We start from the raw sequence: 19748 nt of genomic DNA, 5'->3' as shown, positions 1-19748 counted from the left end.
GCTGATTTAATATTCTTAACATTAAGAGTCTACTATCAATATAAAAAATGACCAGGTTTATGCAACCAGTCAAAACTAGAAATAGGATCAACTCTCACTGGAAAAAACAAAAACACATGAATATAATGTGAACATTTATCATTTATTGCAATATTCTCTGAACATACGCTATGCTGATTATTGGATGTAAAATATGGAAAGAGAAATTTTAAGTAAAAATGGATAAAGTCAGTGCATCTATCTTTCTCTTTGATTATAAGTGAAACACTTGAATGCACAGAAAACACAGAACAAACATTTCTCTTAATGTTAGGCATGTATTTGGACTTTGGGGGCTTGAATAATAAAACTTCTCTAGCAATACCATTAAATAGGATCTTTTTTCCTCATTTGTGAAATTGATGTTCAAACAAGAGCATCAGTAATTTTTTTTCCTAAGTAGTCCATTTAAAAAAAGTAGTACTCATATCAGTGCCACTTTTAATACAACTTCTTCTTAGTGTTATCCTTAGGAACTAGAAACATGTCCTTCAACCACTCCAATCTTAAAAAGAAAATACACAAGTTTTGTTGTCCAAGAAATGAGAATGTGGGGCTGTAATTGGTTTCTTAGGGTGGAAGAGTGAAGGTTGGTGGTTGTTAGTAAGTATTTACACAAATGCTACAAATTGCAGAGGTTCCCCAAAAAGGACCTTATACAGACCCTCTATATCATTTAAGTATTTAAAATTTCACATTGCAATAAAAAGCTTATTTCTAAATGAAGTTCATGATCATTCTGGACATTAAGCCTAATGCTACTGGCTCAGTCCTCAGGAAGGAGTGACAAGAAATGGGCTCATAGAGAATAATACTGTGATTATTCCCATTTTTGTTGAGCCCCCAGTTACATGGCAGCTCTAAAAATTTTTTCTTTGGGACCAAGTTTCAAATTATAATAATATTTAATTTAGTGATACTTGAGCATGACACCCCAGGCCCAGGTGTCTTCCATAGGGTGAAAATAGTTCCAGCGTTTTTTTGCATTTTTTAAATATACTTAAATGCCTGTCAATTTCAGCTGAAAGTCATTGTCTTCCCAGTTTATTAATTGCCAAATTAACAGTTTCAACATAAAACCTCTCCCTGAAATGAGAATTTGCACTTAAATTAATCTGTTTGTTTGCTGTAAGAGTAACAGAATGAGATTTTGCTGATGGATCCCATTCTATCAGGTATTGCTAATTTACCAAGTAGCATTTTTGATGTCTATTAGAATGACATGGAGAACTTAGAATAACTAAAGAGTGGGGCAAAAGTGAAAGTTACAGCCTGACTAGCTGCTTCCCTTTCTCATTTGCTGCTTCCCAACCACACCCACACCAAACACAAAACACAAACTATGTGTATAACACTAGGAAGCTGTGGTAAATCTTAGCTTACAAAATGAATTTTCTAATTGGGCCCCTTATTTCCAGCATGGGTAGGAAAAGCAGGAACTGAGAGACAGGTAGGCAGCCCCCATTTTACCCCAAGCAACTCCACTTCTCTCTTTTACATAGGGAGACACAGCTACTTCAAATATGTTTTTACTTGATTTTGGGAGGAAGGAAAGAAGGAAGGAAGGAAGGAAGGAAGGAAGGAAGGAAGGAAGGAAGGAAGGAAGGAAGGAAGGAAGGAAGGGAGGGAGGGAGGGAGGGAGGGAGGGAGGGAAGAGGGAGGGAGGGAGGGAGGGAGGGAGGGAAGGAAGGAAGGAAGGGAGGAAGGAGGGGAGGAAGGGAGGGAGGAAGGAAGGGAGGGAGGAAGGAAGGGAGGAAGGAGGGGAGGAAGGGAGGGAGGAAGGAGGGAAGGAGGGAAAGAGGGAGGGAGGGAGGAAAGAACTAACTCTATGGCAAGAAACAATTATCTAGAATGTTTTTTAAAAAATTGTTGGAAGTTTATTAGTTGGCATTCTTGGATCTAAAATCTAGCTTGTGTTACTTTGTAAACCTGTGATCTTTTTGTTTGTCCAAGAGCCACATCTTGCCATCTGAAAAGAATTTTTAAAGAATCAATTACAATGAATCCTTGTATGATAAATGAAGACATTTTGCCTAATTCCAAGGACAGTGGAAGAGTTAGTTACTGTGTACCTTAAAGTTACTCCATTACCAGTTTTAAACTAACATTATTTTGCAAGTATCTTAATGTAATTTTCTATCTTTAAAAGAAGTTACACAGGGGGAAAAAAAGCTGAATTGGCGAATATCATAAAACTGTATCACCAAAACTAAATGATACCAGAATATTAGATGACCTAAAGGCAAAAATATATTCTAAATACAGTAACAGGAAGAGAACCTTGTTTTCTACTCATCCAATTTTTATTTTTATATCTGCTTATACAGAAATTATTTCTTTCTATGCTTGAAAGAATTCCCTTACTGTCTTGACCTTTCAAAAATTCATCTTTCCAGAATCAGGAAAGGGGAAGAAAGAGACCCTTGGGGGCACTTTAAGGCCATTAACTTATCAAAACATTCCATTAGAAACACCCAGACTTTTTCTCTTACCATCAGGTTCTAGTCTTTTTGTTTGTTTGTTTTTGTTTTTTGTTTTAAAGATTTTATTTATTTATTCATGAGAGACAGAGAGAGAGACAGAGGCAGAGGGAGAAGCAGGCTTCCCCCTGAGCAGGGAGCCCGATGCGGGGCTCGATCCCAGGACCCTGGGATCACGACCTGAGCGGAAGGAAGACGCTTAACCGACTGAGCCACCCAGGCGTCCCCAGGTTCTAGTCTTATAAAAGTCTTTACTACTGATAAAAGTAATACAGGCAATCTGGAAATGTAAAGATGCATAAAGACGAAAGTCAAAATTGGTTTATTCCTTTTTCCCAGTCATTTTACTATGCATATTCATTGAGACACATGTATAAGCATAAATATACTTTGACTTCTCAGCTAATCACTCCTTAATAAAAACATGCTGAGCAAGTCTCTTAATTTGAAAATTCTTGTCAGCAATGTTACTATTTTAAATTGTTTCTTATCTCATAAACGTTAAACATTCATTCCCGAAGATACTTCTCAAAGCAGAAATACCTTAAGGAAGAGAGAGCAACTATGATCACATAGGAGTGTATCAATGCCTACATGCTAATGCTTTAGGAAGAAGAAAGAGAGGGCTTAGGTGTAAGAGATTTGCAAAATGACTGAAAAATTGTGCTTGTTTTATTTCCTTCAAGTTCAGGCTTATAGGGGAAATTAGCTCTTGTCCTTTAGAACCCTTGCTTTAATACCCCAATGAACTTTTGCTTTGAAACTGTCAGAGTGATCATCAGAATATATGACACAATTATAAAGTGTATTCTATCTTATGGAGAGTTAGGATAGATACTCAAATTTTTAGGAGGCAGAAAGAAAGACATGGATTCAATGCTCAAGGTTACAAAGCAAAACGGAGTCTTAACCAAATTTCCCAACACCAAGATGTGTTCATTTTTCACTTTTCCATATTATCTCTTTTATAGGAAGAACCAGTCTCACAATCGAAGGCACATCTGCTTATGTGCTAAACAAATAAAATTATTTTAACATAAACTCACTTCAAAATGCACATTGTTTGAGCTTATGTATTTCACCAGGAAAAAAAACCGTAATTTTCTAACTATCTTTATAATAAACTTCAAATATTTTACAGTCATAGATATTTCGGGTGGTATTATATGAGTATGGCAAACACACAGCAGTCCCTTATTTTTATTTAGCTTATATTACTATCACAGATATTGACTCGTCAGAAGTGTCAAAGGAAATTTTTAATTTGTCTCCTGTGTACCAAATCTAAAAAGAAGAACGCTTTTGCAAGACAGAACATTTCTCTCAAAAAATTGCCACGCACAGGTGGTTATTCTGCTTCATTTCTTATTTGCCTGAAAAATCCTGTTTGACAGTTCTCTGTTCTTAGACAAAATTAGAAATGTTTACTCCTCAAAAGGAGCAGAAAATACTACCCCAAAATATGTCTCTTTGGCATAAGGATTATTTTGAACTTGTTATTTTTTTTTTAAAACACAACAGATATGGTAGAATTTTTGAAAACTTCTGAAAACAGAGAATTTACCTTTTTGAAGAATCATTTGTGTTTCCTTCTCTGTACCAGGAGGGAAATATGATTAAATCTCTAGAAACCTAAATGGAGAAGGCAAGGACTTAAATCTGCATATCAATCATACCCTCGTTTACTGTGCTTTGCCTGATAACTTCCCACAACTGATACTCCCTACCCTCAGTATCTTTCTTTTGTCATTAGCTGAAAATGGTATTTAATTATTTATTTTTCTTCAAGTTTTTATTTAAATTCCAGTTAGTGAACATTCAGTGGAATATTAGTTTCAGGTGTAGAATTCAGTAATTCAACACTTAGGTACAGTACCCAGTGCTCATCACAAGTGCCTTCCTTAATCCCCATTACCTATTTAACCCAACCCCCCCACCCCTCCACCCCCCCCGCTGCCCACCCCCTATCCACAACCCCTCAGTTTGTTTTCCATAGTTAAGAGTCTGTTTCTTGGTTTGCATCTGGTTTTTACTCCCAATGTTCATTTGTTTTGTTTCTTAAATTCCACATATGAGTGAAATCAAATGGTATTTTTCTTTCTCTGACTGACTTTGCTTAACGTAATACTCTCTAGCTCCATGTTGTTGCAAGTGGCAAGATTTCATTCTTTTTCATAATTGTGTACTATTCCATATATAAAATGAAATACCACAACTCCTTTTCCAGTCATTACCCAGTCTTACCCAGACGGACATTTGGGCTCTCTCCATAGTTTGGCTATTGTTGAGAATGCTGCTATAAACATTGGGGTGCATGTATCCTTTTGAACTAGTATTTTTGTATCCTTTGGGTAAATACCTAGTAGTGCAATTACTGGGTCATAGGGTAATTCTATTTTTAACTTTCTGAGGAACCTCATACTGTCCAGAGTGGCTGCACCAGTTTGGATTCCCACCGACAGCATAAGAGGGTTCCCGTTTCTCCACATCGTCATCAACACCTGTTGTTTCCTGTGTTGTTAATTTTAGCCATTCTGACAGGTGTGATGTAGTATTTCATTGTAGTTTTGATTTATATTTCCCTGATGATGAGTGATGTTGAGCATCTTTTTGTGTGTCTATTGGCCATGAAGATGGTATTTATGATGATGTTGGGACACTTTGAGTTTTCCTAGATATCTCCCATAAGTACAGGAGGTACACATGTTATTAAGCTTCTGTTTGTTTTTCTCCTTTTAGTCTGTCTTTAAAGATTACAGGGGATGTCATAGCCAAGAATCTAGATGGGTAGAGGGAAAATTATTTTTCCTCCCTTATACTCCTTTCTATCCATTATTTATAATGAAGTACAATCTAGCATGACTATGCCTTTTGTTCTTCCCTCCCAGATACAGCTTTCAACTGGAATTTAATTTACACTAGAATAAGATTACATTTTTAGTATGATGTGAAAAGACCAAACTGAAAAATTACATTTTATTCCTGATTGATATTAAAGGGGTTCAGAACAAGTTTCCCCAAAATGTGCCACTTTGGTATGTGAACTAATTTGAGCAGAAGGTAATCAAGATCCTGTGGGCTCAAGGGAAAAAAATTCCCCCTCCTTTAACTACCTAGAAGAATCTAAATTGGGGTCTTTTCCAGAATAAGAGTTATTACCAGAGATAAACTTTATCTGAGTGACTCATCTGCAGGGCAGGGCAAACATCTAATTCCCAAACATCTGCTCATCTTCCTCTTGCCCTGTGATGTGTCCTTTTTTCCTTTGAAGCTCCAGGTACCTATTTCTTTCTTTAGTTCAGAATGGCACATATACCTCCTTTTACCTTTCTGCCTTTGAACCTCTCATGTATGTGGGGCACCCATACACACAAAATTAAATTTTTCCCTGTTCATCTGTTTTATGTTAATTTGATTGTTAGACCAGCCAAAGAACTGAGAAAGGATGAGTAAAATTTTTTCCACCTAATAATATGATTTTCAAAGAAAATAACTGCAAACTAAATGGAACAGGCTTTGTTAAAAAGAAAAAAAGAAACAGAACAAAAAGAAAAATAGAAATAGGGATGAGGATGATGCCTCAAGGAGACTTTCCCTTATTTCCCGCTACTTGAGACCATAGAACTGTCCTATTTCATATCTTTCTGACACTTTGTTTTCCATTAATTAGATTTTTCTATGCTACCCAGACTACCATCATCTCTTGTAATGAATCTTTACTTTGAGCCTAAGTAACCTAACAGGAACAGGGATTACATTACTTTATCAATAAAATATTTCAGGTAATGTGTTAAATATTGCACCACAAAAATGTTATTTTCTAAAAACTATATTGTTAACCTTAAAAATAAAAACTCCCAGTTATTTTACCAGCAAATGGTGGTTTATTCGGGAATAAAAAGAGTTACAATCTGAGACAAACAAGCTGCAGCAAAACCATTGGTAAGTTTGAGGAACAAAGGAGAGGCATGTTTTTTTGTTTGTTTGATTTAAAGGAGAAAAGAGGTAAATTGGGAAGGCTGTTGTAAACTACAAGTCTGTTGGAACAGGAGGTTCGAAGTAGGGTGGCTTTTCATTGGTTCAACTGTTGCCCAGGGAGGTAAGGGAAGCCTCTCTTCCTCCAGCTGGAATGGTAGAGTGGTATCCACATTCAAGGTCAAGTCTGTATAACGTCAAGTCCATCTCTTTCTGTTTGGTCTGCAACTAACTAGGAGTGTCAGGGCATCAGAGTTCCCCCTGCCAAAACCTCCTGATTTTACTTTTAGTAAGATTTCCTATTATTAAATTTCATAATATCATAGGTAAAATCTTATATAAAACTATATCCAGCACCTCAAGAATAAATTGTACTTCAACTTGAAGGAGCAAATAAAACTTTCCTATGAGAAATGATGTATTCCATATACTTTATGCTACAGGCTTAATTGTAACTGACTTTTGAACTTTGAAGGGGTTTAAAACAAATTTCCCCAAAATGTGTCACATTGGCATGTAGACTATTTTGAACTAAAGATACTCAAGACTGAGAAGATTCAAGAAAAATTATTACCTTTCCCTTAAACTACCTAAAGTCATTTAGATAGGGGGCCTGGCTCAGAAAGAAAGCTATTACCACAGGATAACTTTTTATCTGAATGACCTATCTGTAAGGCAGGGCAAACATCTAATTACCAAACATCTGCTCTTCTTATTGTCCTATGAATCACCCTCCTCCCTTTTAAAGCCCCAGCCCCTATCCCATTCCTTAGCTGAAGATGGCATATAAGCCTCAACTGTCCAACTTGTCCTTGGGTCTCCTATTCTTATAGGGCCCTTGTATAGTGCACAATTAAATTTGTTTTTCTCTATTTAATATGTCTTATGTTAATTTGATTTTTAGACCAGCCAAAGAACCTAAACAGGTAAAATACTTTTTTCCCCTTCCCAATAGCTTAAAATTAGAGGATTTGTTTCTTTCCCCTCTACTATGTCTTTAAAAACAGAGTGAAGAGAACAGGAATTTAGCATCCATGCTAGTTCTGTCAAGATTAGAGATTAGCGTTAACTCCACTTTTCCTTAAAACATGACAAAAAAATAAAAATTAAAAAAAAAAAAGGCTATAGAGAAAGGACATGAAGACTTTAAGGATTTCTAGTCTGGAAAGTAGTTGCAATCCTGATTCCTTCTAGCCTTTTGGCTTTGACATTTCCAGAGCGGCTGAAAATATGCTTTTCATTAAGGGGACAAGTTATCAGTTATCAGAACTTAAACTATTAAATTAAACATTAGCAGCCTTGACACATTTTTTAGTGATGTGAATGATAAGAAAATAATTAAAGTCCTACTTTAGTTTAATGCTTTCTGGAAAAATCAACACAGCATAACTGGATTGAAACTGAGAAGAATGAAACTTGATTTTAACTTAATACTAGTTGGTGAGGGGTATTTTTTTTCTACTCCTTCCTCAACTTCTATCCCTTGCCACTGCTAACATCCTCCTCACTTCCCACCCCCCATCCCCAATAATCACTCAGAAAAATGAGGAAACTAACTTGTAGCATATGAAAGCATTTCTCTTCCCGTGTTATCCTAGGGATTGGGGGAAAGCTATGTACAAAATCTGTCACATGAAATATGTAATTCCAAGTATAATTGATTAGAAAAATTCATGCAGACTTATGAAGTTTGGGTTCATTCATAGTCCTTTTCTCTAAAAGTGAGTGTTTTGGGGCCCCTGGGTGGCTCAGTCAGTTGAGCATCCAACTCTTGATTTTAGCTCAGGTCATGATCCCTGGGTAATGAGATCGAGCCCTTCATTGGGCTCCATACTCAGCTCAGAGTCTGCTTGAGGATTCTCTCCCTCTCCCTTCTCCCCTACCCCCACTTGCATGCTATCTCTCTTTCTCCCCCTCCAATAAATAAATCTTTAAAAAATAAATAATGTTTTGACACCTGCTTGCCACTATGGAGGACATTTATTAATAAAATATGTAATTTTCTTTGTTTTGTTAAAATATTGGATTTTTCTCCTGTGCGATGTTCACTTAACAAATAAGTTTTTAATTAATATGCAAATTATAATATACTATTTAATATATCACACAGGATAATTTTGTGAGCATATGAAGTTATTTAGTTCATGACTTATACTTTTAAATTAATAAAAAGGACTTTATACTTGTAAGAAAAAATTTAAAATGTAATATTAAAAATAATTTATTACTTCCAACAATTTCCTTTTTTTAAACATTCCCATTGCTCCTTCATACCAGTTATAAAAATTAGAGACTGTTTATAAGTATACAGATGTAGTTAAAAAATATAATGGAAACTGAACTGATACTAAAATGTGATAATTTACAAAATGTTCTCACATGCATTCTACTTTCATCATTGCAATATGCTAGGCACTGAATTTCCAAAGATGATTGGACCTCTTCTCTTCCTCTGAAGAAATGAAGAGTTAGTGAGAAATGTAGGAGCCCTGTGATTCCCATTACCTCAGTCCATTTTGCAATGCTGTCAGTAATCCTTTCACATCACTCTACCCCTGGGATTCTCCAAGCTTTGTTGCAAACTGTTACGAATCTCCTCAAGCCCTTTCCATCACAGTAGATAAGGATGCCTCACATTTTTCAGAGTCAGAGCCGTGAAAAGGTCAGCTTCTCTCAATGTTCTTGTATGCATCAAGACTTTCTTAACTATGAAGTGAGTCTCCTTCTTTCCTTCCATACCATACTTTTTATATTATTTTTAATCTCTTTATTTTATAGCTTTTTGCCTTCCACTTAGATTGTCTGAACTGCTCTTTTGATTATAGCTGCTTCATTCCCAGTGTGTTATTTGAAGTTTCTCTTGGCCCTCACTCAGTCACCAAGAAAGAGGGGTATGGGTGTGAGTGAGAATGAACTGGAGTCATCAGGCACACTCACTTGGACTGTGGTGCTAGGATCTCTTCTTAGGAACGCAGGATTGAACAATGTGTTCTTCATGCAATCGCTGTCTTTGGGTAGTGGCATTACTGCTTTCCTCCTCCCCTGCTCTCTCTCACTCTCATCTCCCTCTCCACTTGCTCCTCCTCCTTCCCCTTTCCCACTTCTCCTCCTTCTCTCCTTCTCCTTCTCCATCTACTATCCCTTCTCTGATTGAAATAGGTCTTTTCTACATCACCTTATTATCTCTGTTTTACCTGGCTTTCAGCTGCCATGACGATATATGTCTTGGGTCTTCTCCTAATTGAAATTATATACTTAGCTTTAAAATGTTGCTAAGTAGGATCAGGATAGGCCCCTGGGAAAGTAAATACATATCAGATCACCTAAAACTATTCAAGAAAATATCTTCTACTCAACTCTCTTGTCATACCCCCATTTTCTATCCATAGTTAGAGCCAAATCTGAGCTAGTAAGTTTGATTACAGAACCTCCATATTTAACCACTATGCTCTACTTTATAGGTACCTGATTAAGGATGTTGAGATTTGGGCCATCATTACTCTTTTTTTTTTAATTGAATATCTAGTATAGTTTTTCCATTTTAAATGAAAATATATCCAGGGAACAAGATTTGGGGCAGCAAACTCATGCAGAGACCTCAAACTGGAAGAACAGTTGTTCCTCCTGAGGATAAGTACCCTAGGCTTAGACTATGCCTATATCATTGAGAAAAGATCTTGATCCCCAGTGATATTCTGGTATTAACATGGATAAAACTTGTTTCTGGCACTAAAGAAGGCTTGATTGACAACTCCATGTTCTAACAGGCTTTCACTAATCGTAGAAAAAGCAATTCTCTCATGTAGAAAGAGAACAGTATTGGCAATTGCATAAAATCTTGACCAGGAATTGATTTGGGGCCAAATTCTTACTTAATAAACACATATATATTCTTTAAAAGTACTCTATGCTTACCTAAAAAGAAATCTGCAATACTAATCTAATAACACAATAATTAACACACATTAAATACTTACGATGTGCCAGCCACAACGAATTTATGAGATAGGAATAATCTTTTTTTTTCCCACTGTATATATAAATGAATTAAGGTACAAAGTGGTTAAGTGATATTTGAACACAAGATGCCTAACTCCAAAATCATACCCTTAACTATTATATACTGCCTCCTTCAGCAATAGAAAAATTGGATCTGGAATTCAGTCATGATGTCCTCTGTTATTACCAATATACTCCCCTCCATAAAATAAAATCAATTCACAATTAATTAATCAATTACAAAAGTCCTTTTCCCTTTACTCCAGTTCCCTTTCAAGCTACTATCTTTTTTAGTCTATAATTTGGAAATAAACCTTCTGAAACATGGATGCACATTTTCTGTACTCTTTCTCAGCATCTATTTACTACTTAGCTAATTAAAACTTGAATTTTACTTCAACTACAATACCAAAATATTACGTTAAGGTTAACAGTGTCCTTGATTTTTGTACTTTGAAAATATTTTTCATTTTTTCATATACCAATATCACTGGAACATTTGGCTCTTTATCGGCACCCATTTTCCCTCTCCTCCTTCTTAAAACTCTTTTTTTATTAATTCTCTCACTACTTTCCTTTTTTCTGTAAGTTTCTTCCTCAGAATCCTTTGTTGGTGTCTCATCTTTAGGCTAGCTGTTACTGCTGCCCTCTTATCAATTAAAATAATCTTTTTAAAATCATTCCATTTTCTTGCATGACCCAAACCAAGTTGATGTTGCAAATACATATTTCCAGTTAGATCTTTCTCTTGAGCATCAGAATCATATTTATAACTAACATGATGGCATCTAAACTTGAATATCCCACAAGTGCCTTGAAAATGAACACATTCAAACCACTCATTATCTTCCCTGCCATACCACCCCGCCGCCCCGGGTTTATAGGGTTATCTTAGTTAATGGTACTGTTAATTGCACAGATTCTAAAACCAGAATCTTTAACTCCTCCTCTTCATCCTTCTCCACACCAGTCTCATCACATCCTGTTTAGAAGGACTTCTAAGGACAGTCTTTTCTCATGATTAGATCACTCTTTTACTACCATTTCCACCTCTCCCTCCATGGATGATCTGACTTCAGAGTCAGTAAGTTACTTTTAACTGTTCTCCCTTTCTCCGGTCAACTCCAGGCTCACCCCCATTTCTATCTTTTGACTTTATGTTGCCAGAATAAGCATTGGCACAGACTTAATTTAGCAGTCACTTTTTTTCTGCAAATGTCCTCATTGCCTGTAAGGTAAAATCTAAGATCTTTATCAAACATTAGTGCTCAGATCACCTTGCTTGGTTAAGATCTTTCAGAACTCAGAACATTTGAGTTCAGAAATGCTAATACCTCAGAAAATAAAACCCTTATTTCCCCACTTTGGTCTAAGTCTGGAAGAAGGAATAGACTGCAAAGCACTTCCATAGTCAGACAGCTACATTTGGACAACTGAAAGAAGTCTGTAGACTACCCCACTACCTCTGAGGGAAGGAAAACTTCCATTTACCTTCTTAGCTTCTGTGGCTGGCCTAAGAATTAAACTGGCATAGACAGATTAATAGGAAAGAAATCATACACATTTTAAATTTATTTATTTATTTATTCATTTATTTTTATGTGTATACAAGTCTTCAGAGGGAAAATGAAGACCCAAAAAAGCTCAAATGTCTGTGTACTTGTGTACCTTTCTACACAAAGATCAATAAATCATGGGAATGTGAAAGACAAAAGGGCTTGAATGAGGGGCAGTAAATTGTGATCAGGGACTAGGAAATATCTAAGGGGGTAGAATTAATGAATGATCTCTGTCTCTGTCCTAATGGCCAGCAATTCTTACCACTGGAAAGGATCAAAATAGGAAAATTACCAAAAATGAATTTTAATTCATATTTCTTCTAGAGTTACAATTCTTATTTAAAATCAACTTCATTGGGTGCCTGGGTGGCTTAGTCGTTAAGTGTCTGCCTTCAGCTCAGGTCATGATCCCAGGGTCCTGGGATCGAGTCCCACATCGGGCTCTCTGCTCAGCGGGAAGCCTGCTTCTCCCTCTCCCACTCCCCCTGCTTCTGTTCCCTCTCTTGTTGTCTCTCTTTCTCTGTTGAAAAATAAATAAAAAAACTTTAAAAAAATAAAATTTTATTAATTATTTTTATTTCTTTATTTACAAACAAGAGGACTCTCCAACTTAAACCGAGTTTTACGAGTATGATTGATGCCATACAATTATGTATCCACCACCATGATCAACATAAAGATCAGTCCTCTCTCTCTCTCCAAAGTTCTCTCTCTCCTTTACTGTCTGTCCTCCCCTTCTCGACTTGAGCACCACAGATATGTTTTCTGCTATTTGTTTCATCTTTTCTAGTATTTCACATAAACAGAATCAACCGGTACATATTCTTTTGCATTTAACTGATTTTACTTATAATAATGTTTTTGAGATTTATGCATGATGTTGAATGTATTACTATTTCCCCCTTCTTGGTACCATTATATAAATGAGCCAAAGATGGACCCTAAGTTTGTTGGACCCTAAGTTTTTTCGTTTCTTCACAGAAGCCTGAAATATATTAACTCAGTAGCCTGCTAGCACCAAACTCAAATTTTTACACATCCAGTTGTTTCAAAAATAGACAAAGAGATTTTTAGGCATTTAGGATTTGCTTGCTTTGCATCCCTTGAGAAATTATACCCAGTATCTGCTGAGCATTATTAAGATAGAGCCTTATGGTTATAAAAACTAGAGCTGCTTTTGCCATTTAGAGGTGACTGGTCACTGATTTAGAGACTCCCCACTATGGTGGGGAAACATATCAACTAGACACGTAAGTTTTCTCTCTAATCCCCCTGTTCCCTATAAGTCCTTGCACTCTCCCTCTCCTGGATGGTAGCCCCTTTGCTGTAAACCTCAGGAACAGTCTCCTCCTGTGAAGGATTTTCTTCTTTGGCAACCCTGTCTAAAACCCACTCAGTAAAGTTTGCTGTGTCTTACTAGCTTGTGTGGTCATATTTTTTTCCCTTGATAAATCCCTATATCCCTCTAACTCCCTATAATTACAAAGAAGTATTCCATAGTATAGATATTTGCCCATTTTCTTCATTTATCAGCTGAAGGACTGATTTTTTTTCCCCCCGGTTTTGGCTATTATTCACAATCCTGCTATTAACATTTGCACACAAGTCTTTATGTGAGCATATGCTTTCATTCCTCTTGGGAAAATACTGAGAGTATGCCTAAGTCATATGGAAAGTATATGTTTAACTTTAAAAGAAACTACCAAATTATTTTCCACAGTGGCTGTATGCTTCGTATTTCACCAAGAATGCAAGTTTTAAATGCTCTACATTATCTCCAGCGTGTTCTTGTTAACTGTTTTTGTTTTAACTTTAGCAATTCTTATGGGTGGGGAGTAGGATCTCATTGTGGTCTCAGTTTGCATATCCCTGATGACTACTGATGTTCAGTATCTTTTCATGAGCTTATTGGCCATTCAGATATCTTCTTGGTAAAGTGCTTATTCAAATCATTTGACCTGTTTTAAATGAGTTGTTTTTTTGTTGTATGAGGTTCTTTTAAAATATATTCTGGATGCAAACCATCTGTCAAATACATATTTTATTTATTTTTACATTATTTTTGTATTCTCTGGCAATGCATTTTCACTTTCTTAACTGTATCTTCTGAAGAGTGTAAGTGTTTAATCTTAATGAAGTCCATCTTATCAAATGTTTTCTCTTACAGTTTGTGCTTTTAAATGTCCTGTTTAAGAAATTTGTGCCCTACTCAATAACCCAAATATTTTCTTTCATGTTTTCTTTTAAAACTTTAATAGTTTTGGATCTTATATTAGGTCTATGTTCTACTTCAAGTTAATTTCTATATGTGGTGTTAAGTCAGGGTCTGGGCTCATTTTCTGTTTTTCACCACACAGAAATCTAAGTGTTCTAGGCTCATTTTCTGAAAAGACTTTTTTTTCTATAATACATTACCTTGACACATTTGTCAAAAATTAATTGACCACTTAAGTGTGGTCTGTCATTTGTGATTTTTAAGTGCCTTTCTGACTTAAATTTAGCAATCCGTTTTCCACACTGCTGTCATACTGATCCAAATAAAATACAATGTTACCATGTGAAGGGTTCAAGAACATGCCACTCCAAAATATACTACTTTGGCATGTTGATTATTTTGAGCTGATGGTACTTGAGAAACAGCAGATGCAGGAAAGGCTTTCTGACTTCCTCTTCTCTACCTAAAAGCAGGTCATAAAATTTCCCATGAGTAAGATGCCCTCCTTGTTCCAAGAAGGGAAGAACATCACCAGAGACGGGGAGTTGACGCTGGAATGGACCTGTCAAACAAACAAACCTATTAAAATAACCTTTAGAGTTCATGGGTTGCCCTCCACCCCAATATATCTCCCAGTCACTGCCCTACAACTTATTTCCTTTAGCCCAAGCCCTTTTGACTTGTCACATCTCCAGACTTTATCATCCGTTGTTCAAACAGATATACAACTTTGGGGACCTAAAGGCTTCTTTGGGTCTTCATTTTCCTTTTGAAGATTCTCATGTGCAAGTAAAATTATTAAATGTGTGTGTTTTTCTCCCATTAATCTGTCTTATGCCAATCACAGAACCTGGAAGGCAGAGGGAAGAGTTTTCTTTCCTACACATAGTGTTCTTCTACTTAGAATTCTTTGATGAGTCCCTAGTCCCCACAGAATAAACTCAAGACACGTTCACATTGTCTATAATACCTTTCATAATTTTGGCAGATAGAAGATGCCCTTACACATGGAGAAGTATATGATGTGTGAAGATGCAGGAAGTTAAAATGTATATGGCAATTTAAGAGATTTCCAACTACTTTTGTATTGATGAGATCATGAAGTCTGATGTATGTGTACCCAATTAATAATTTTCTCTCTCTTTTTTAAAAGATTTTATTTATTTATTTGAGAGAGAGTGTGCATGTGCACATGAGCAGAGGGGAGGGGCAGAGGGAGAGGGAGAAGCAGACTCCCTGCTGAGTGAGGAACCTTACATGGGCTCCATCCCAGGACCCTGAGATCATGACCTGAGCTGAAGGCAGACACTTAACTGACTGAGCCACCCAGGCACCCCTAAATTTCTCTATCACTTGTAATTCGTCTTCTTTTTTCCCTGTGTCCTCTGTTTATCTTTGTATTGTTATATCTTAGTGCCATGATCTAGTTCAGTCCTACTCAAAATATTCTCTGACAGGCATCAACAGATCACCTGATAGTATATTGGAAACACAAATCTCAGGTCCCACTCCAGGCCCACTAAATCAGAATCTTTGAGGGCAAGGCCAGGAATTGGTGTTTTAATAAGCCCTCCTATTTATTCTTATGCAGGGCCATTGTTGTATAAGACCTAGCTTCTGTTCTTTAGCATCTGTTCTATAATTTCTAAGATTTCTAACACATGGTCCATCATTTTTACATCTCTTAATATAGTTAAAGCAGTGATTAAGAAAATGACTATTCAGAGGATATTCAGGGATTCTTATACATAGCTACTAATGACCTGTTATTTTTCAGTATTAACTTTGCTAAATTAACAGGTATGGTTTTCGCTCAAGTACTGGATGTTTGACTGTTAATTTATGGGGGTTGGAAAATCATACTATGTAAATTCTTGGGATAATATAGAAGAGAAAATGGTAAGAGCTGAGTATCAAATGAATATCAAATTCTAACACACCATTCTTTATTTTGAAACTTTGACAATGATAATATAAAATTTTCTCCTTAAAACAATGCTGAGAACTAGATTAGATTAGATTTCTAATGTTAAATGATTCTTAGATGAGCTCTTCTTGATTCCAATGTATTGCTACTTTTTTCTATTATTCTGTTGAGTTTTATTAATTTAATTTATGTAAAGTTTGTGATCAGTTAATATATCATATGACTTAAAGACAAAATTGTTTTAAAAATATATACCAAGAAACCCTACTCCTACTCCCCTCTGTCCCTCCACCTCATTTCACCATTTTTATTAGTTTCTCATTTATTTTTTCAGTTTTTAAGTTAATAAAAGCGAGTGTGTTTATACATATCACCTTCTTATCTTATATATGGTGGCATAACATATACATGGTTATGTACTCTTTTTTTTTCTCTTTACAAAAAATCCTAAAAATTGTTCCGCATCTTTCTAATTGTTTTTTTAACTGTGTTTTTCTCTGCAGAATAAAAGAGACAAGTTTCTTTTTTTTTTGCTTTTTTTTTTTATTATGTTATGTTAATCACCATACATTACATCATTAGTTTTTGATGTAGTGTTCCATGATTCATCGTTTGCATATAACACCCAGTGCTCCATGCAGAGATACAAGTTTCTTTAACCAGATCCTTATTGCTAGATATTTACATTCTTTCTAATCATTGGTTCTGAAGAAAGCCACATCCACACATAACAAATGTGTCTATATATTAAAATACCCTACTTGTTATTTAGATTACATGAGGTAGGGTTTCTGGGTTAAAGGTGTGAACACATATATAATTTTGGTAGATACTGCCAAATATTTGCCTCCTTCAGAGAAGCCCCATTGTTTGTGTGCTGACATCACAGTTAAGGTAATTTTCAGATTTTTGGAAAATTTTTCCATGGGATATGTGACAAATGATATTTTAAAATAAGTGTGTTTCTCTTAATATAAGTAAATTTTGATATGTTTTCATATATTTGCCCTGTGAACTATCTGTTCATATTCTTTGCCTCATTGTCCAATGGGTTATTTGTCTTTTTTCCCATAGATTTCTAGAAGTTTTTAAAATTGGAATGAGACTAATCTAGGTCTTTGACTTGAACAACTCATTAAAGAAAGTTTGGAGAAGATGAAGGTATGAGGAGGAGGGAGGTAGAAATTAAGAGTTTGATTTTTGACATGTTAAATTTGAGATATCTGTGAGACATTTAAAATAGATGTAAATTAGGCAGTTGGGTGTTCCAATTTGGAACTCATGGGAGAGATGAGGGTTACTGATATAAATTTGGTAGTCATTAGCATATGGAGGTAATAGGGTTGTGGGAATGGATGAAGTCATCTAGGAAGAAAAGGTAAAAGAGAAGGGAAAAAAGAATAGAACTTTTCCCTATGACATTCAAATATTTAGAGTAGCCAGAGCAGAGCTTCAGTGAGTCCTTCAGTGATTGAATTATCCAGACTGGGCCTGAGCCTACTGGATCCCCTGGGCCAGTTGCCTTTGAGAGAAGGAAATCACACTGGGACTTCTCCAATGAAAGTTAGACAGGAATGGGGTCTGATGGCCCATTTCACAGTCTGTGCAACTGGGGAGCATGGTGAAATCATATGGAATTTGCTGGTCCACCATAAAGGCATACAGTTAAGAAGAATACAGTTAAGAAGAAGCTTGACCATCCTAATATCCATCTAGCTACAGTTTGTCACATGGCCCATTTTGGGCAAGTTATCAGCAATTACTGGAACAGTTCATTTTCCAGTTCCCAAGGAACTAGATTCTTAAACCAAACTGTGGCCACTCACTATAGCTTAACACTTTATTTAGTCTCTCCTTCTCTCCCCACCCGCCCCAGTGTTTGCTCTATCATTAGGGATCTCTAAGGCACCAATGAAAATTTAGTAATGCATATATTTTCTTGATGGGTTTTGAAAATCTGATACTCTTAGCATCTTCAATTACACATTTTCTAGGAAAGTAGTCTTTAAACAATATACTATTCATAATAACCAGCCCAGATCTCCCTCTCTCTTTTTCCTTCCCTTCCCCACCTCTCTTGCTCTCCCTGACAGATAAAAGATATATATCTTTTTATATAGGCAAGCAAATTCTTAACCAACTGACACTATCACAGATAATAGTTATAAATTCTGATGAGAAAAGAAACCTCAAAATAAATACTTGAAGGCTCTGGAGAGTGAAAAAATGAGGCAAATTCTAAAGGAGATTTGACACTTAGAAAAAGGAAACACAAGAAACACAAAGTGTGAGTTTTCTGTGTGTGTGTGTGTTTTCTAAGTTCAGCATAAGGGTAGGAAGTCATGCTGCCTCAGTTGTGACTAAAACTCTGATAAGTCATTCTTTCTGGCTTGAAGAAGAAAAGGATTTCAGAACAATCACAACTGTTGGAGAGTAAAGGAAAAAAAGAAATCCAGAGAGGAGTTTCCCCAAATTCTCTGTATAAATTCTTTCTAACACTTAGGCTTAAACTTGAGCCACTTAAGCATGAGGCAGTTGAAAAAAAAAAATGCCTAGCTATGACCTGGGGAGAAGGAAGAACTGAACTTGGCTTAAGCTGCCACCCAAGAGCCAGTTTGTAGCTTGAATCAAATCAAATTAATTTCCTGCTTAAAAATAAAAAATTCAACAGTCTTGAAAATAATCTTACAGGATCCAGAATCTCCACAATATAACATTTAAAATTATTAGTGTTCAATGCAAAATTACTTGACATATGAGCAACCAAGGAAATGTAACCCATTCTCAAGATATAAAATAATCAGTGGAGACAACCCCAAGTTGCTATAGGTGTTGAAATTATCGGACAAGGATTTTAAAGCATTTATTTTAACTATGCTGAACTAGATTTAAAAAATACACTCATAATGAATGAAATGACAGAAAATCTCAACCGAAAAATAAAAAGTATAATGAAAGTACCAAATGGAAATTCTAGAATGAAAAATTACAATATCAAATCAAATTTTTAATAAAAACATTTAGATCTGCCTCACAGGAAATAAACTAACATGCAAATGACAACAGCCACAAAACCAAGTAATAATCTGAAGCTATAGAACGACTTCAAGATTTGAACTTCATTCTGACACCAAAGCCTTTGCTTCCAAGCATTTCAAAGAATATGATTCATTTAATTGAGCAGTGCAATGGAGTTAATATTACAAATATTCAGGAAATGAACTTGTATAAGTTAAAGATATATGCCAAAGTTTTAACAGAGATTTTCTTTGTTGAAATTGAATATTGTTTTCATTTCCCTCTTTTTAGTTGTTGTTTTTTTTTAATTTTCTTAGTTGAAAGAAACCAGAATATGTCACCCCCAAAATATGCCTCTTTGACATAAAAATCATTTTGAGTTGAAGACAATTCAGGAGCAGCAAATGCAGAAAAAGCTCCCCCTTTTCTGCCAAAAGGCAGGATATACATCTCCCAGGTCTCTCCTTTAACTGGAGACAGACTTATCATCCCATAGATGGCGCCAGAGGAATCTGAAAACGAATCTTATTCCATTA

Source organism: Mirounga leonina, unplaced genomic scaffold (genome assembly GCF_011800145.1).
Source record: "Mirounga leonina isolate KUSES-001 unplaced genomic scaffold, KU_Mleo_1.0 Mir_418, whole genome shotgun sequence".
Lineage (NCBI taxonomy): Eukaryota > Metazoa > Chordata > Mammalia > Carnivora > Phocidae > Mirounga > Mirounga leonina.
Note: the sequence above shows the minus strand (reverse complement) of the source record.